This window comes from Heptranchias perlo, chromosome 32 (genome assembly GCF_035084215.1).
Source record: "Heptranchias perlo isolate sHepPer1 chromosome 32, sHepPer1.hap1, whole genome shotgun sequence".
In the NCBI taxonomy this organism is placed as follows: domain Eukaryota; kingdom Metazoa; phylum Chordata; class Chondrichthyes; order Hexanchiformes; family Hexanchidae; genus Heptranchias; species Heptranchias perlo.
In genome coordinates this window covers 18,215,190-18,218,486 of record NC_090356.1, presented here as the reverse complement: position 1 = coordinate 18,218,486, position 3,297 = coordinate 18,215,190, and positions in this window count along the sequence as shown.

Genomic DNA, 3,297 nt, shown 5'->3' with positions numbered 1-3,297 from the left:
CTCTGCAGGGCATCAAGGTGAAAATCTATTTGGAACCAACAGAAAGGCAGGTACAGAACACAAACCAAAAACCGCGTCAGAACTGAATGAGAGAAAAATCCACTGAAACAGTCTAATTATTTGTGATCACAACACTCAATAAACTACCCCAATATCTCAGTCGCTAAGTGCACTGTCTCATGTGGAGCTGAACACCACACTGCAGAAAGTCCCAGGGTTGATTGTGCTCAGTTAGCTTACCCCAGCTTGAACAGCAGTCAGGGCCATACAGCTGGTCTCAGCACCTTGGAGTTAGGGATGGGAAAAATCAGACAGAGCTCCCCCTCCTGATTACTATCCAGGGACCCTGTTCGAAAGTGCACATGTGTGGACGTCAAGTGAGGACCCAGCGCAGTTGAATAGCTGCTGGACTCACTATCTAGGGTTCACACATCAAGAATGACCACTTGGACAAGGACGCATGGGCAGCGGGCACTACAGGAGAAGATGGGAAAAGCAAGAAATAAACCAATTTACACAACAACAGTAAAAGGCAGAATGGGGCAAACCTCCAGTCCGATGTCAATGTGCTGGTTGTTGTAGGAAGCAGTACTGGAGAAATGGGGGCATGTGTGGTGAAGGATTGCAGAACAATTTTATCCCTTTAGCTGTTTAAAGCCAAAGGAACATTTCTTTCTACAGTAAATAAATCAGCAATTCCTAAGGTCAGTTACAATATACAAATCTCCAGTGCCAGTAGGTAAAGAAATGGTTCTTCCAGTGAGATAAAATTAACCACGTCTGCTCCAAGAAAATCAGTCTCTGTTCGCCCTCACCTAATCTCAACAACAACAACAACTTGCATTTATATAGCACCTTTAACATAGTAAAACATCCCAAGGCGCATTACAGGAGCGTTATTAAACAAAATTAGACGCTGAGCCACATAAGAAGATATTAGGATACGTGACCAAAAGTTTGGTCAAAGAGGTAGGTTTTAAGGAGTGTCTTAAAGGAGGAGAGAGAGGTGGAGGGCAAAGAGGTTTAGGGAGGGCCTAGGAAGCTGAAGGCACGGCCGCCAATGGTGGAGAGAAGAAAATTGGGGATACACAAGAGGCCCGAATTGGAGGAGCGCGGAGATCTCAGAGGGTTGTAGGGCTGAAGGAGGTTACAGAGATAGGAAGGGGTGAGGCCTTACAGGGATTTGAAAACAAGGATGAGAATTTTAAAGTTGATGCATTCCTGGACCAGGAGCCAATGTAGGTCAGTGAGCGCACAGGGTGATGGGTGAACGGGACTAGGTGCTCATTAGGATACGGGCAGCAGAGTTTTGGATGTGGGAGGCTGGCCAGGAGAGCTTTGGAATAGTTGAGTCTAGGGGTAACAAAGGCGTAGATACGAGTTTCAGCAGCTGAATGTTTTAATTCATCTCATTCAGAAAAGTAAACGTCCCTTTATAAGTTCGGACAGGTTTGTAATCCGACTGATACCTTCTCCTAAAGTTTGTCGGCTGCTGCTGGCCCACTGTGAGAGTGATATTCTGGAGCTTTCTCTCTCTTTTTGTGCTCTCTTTTTCAGAGTCTCTCTCTAGTGTGGGTTCCTGTGCAACATCTGTTCAGCACGGGCCTGTTGGTGCGGGTCACAGAGCAGCTTGCTATGACTTGACTGGGTGTGGTGATGTTCTCCAGGCAAATGGCACTGATCCACAGAATCTTTCTTTCACATTGTAATATGTCTTTATTTACTGTGCGTTCGGCCCAGCTCTCACATGCACCGTTGCAGTTTTAAGAAGAAAAATCATGGCTCTGTCCATTCGCGCACAAAAAAAATAGCTTGCAGGCACAATACAGCGGTGTGCAACTCCCAGAGAGAAAAACAACTGTCTGGGGGTGAGGTCGATTCTCACTGACGGGGGGAGGAGCTGGGAGGTCTTGGAGTGCCTAAACATCCTTAAGTACTTCACACAATGAATTTGTTTTTGTCTGCAGAGACGGCTGTTTAGTAAACACAGTCCTACATTGCGGATTTGCATGTAACATCTACTTTCCATTTCTTGTAAGTGTGGTAGGAAATTATGTAAAATTAGTTTTGTTATTAATATCCAGCGGCCCACACATGTCTGAAGCACTTGATCAGCATAAGTTACGTGACATCTGGTGTCTCACCCACGCTGGGATAACACAAATAAAATCTGCACCTTTGCTGGGAAATTACGAGACAACTGCACCCAAACTGTGATGAGATCAGGGCTCCCTGCGACTGACTGCTGTCGTCGCTGTGTGTAATGGCATCATAAATGCTTTGACGAAGATTTTCTTTGGTAGGTGTTTCATGTTTGTGTTTAGGATTTCACTAGAAACACAGACCAGAGGATTTACAATGTCCATACACATAGCGGCCTCAACAATTCATTGGGCCACGGCTCACAGCGATCTATTGGCCCTCTGTCTCAGTGATCCATCAATCCTTAACCTCAGTGATCTATCGCTCCCCAGGGCTCACAGTGATCTGTCACTCCCGTTGCTCACAGTGATCAATCGTCCCCGGGGCTCACAATGATCCATCACTCCCGGGGTTCACAGTGATCCGCGGTCCCCGGGGCTCGCGGTGATCGATCGCCCCCGGGGCTCGCGGCGATCGATCGCCCCCGGGGCTCGCGGCGATCGATCGCCCCCGGGGCTCGCGGCGATCGATCGCCCCCGGGGCTCGCGGCGATCGATCGTCCCCGGGGCTCACGGTGATCCACGGTCCCCGGGGCTCGCGGTGATCGATCGCCCCTTGGGCTCACAGTGATCGATCGTCCCCGGGGCTCACAATGATCCATCCTCTCATCTACTATTATCTTCAAGATTGAACCACAGATCACAAAAAGAAAGGTTCAACAATATAAATACAAACATGTAAGGTCAGTGTGACACACGTACTTCATATATTCCAATAAACTCAAACTATGCCTTGCACAATCCATCAAACTAGCAGTGCCCAATATTTTTGTTTCCTTATGTTGCTTAGATGCGTTTCATGGAGACACAGGTCATATCTAAAGTTTACACCCATGTTCCCGTTAATTTGCACAATAACTGACTTTGATATTCTGATTTTGGATTTGTTCGTCAATGAGGCAACAGCACTAAGAAAAGCCCTTTCCAAACTTCCAGACTCACGAAATTCAAGCAGGTCAAGCCAGCGAGTAAGAAATACAAGCACAAATACAAACTGAGTTTCCTGGGCTTTGTCGGCTGGATTACTGGAGCTTGGTTCGATTGCCAAGGTTCAAGGCCGGATTGCCAGAACATGTGGGCTGGATTGCCACGGCTC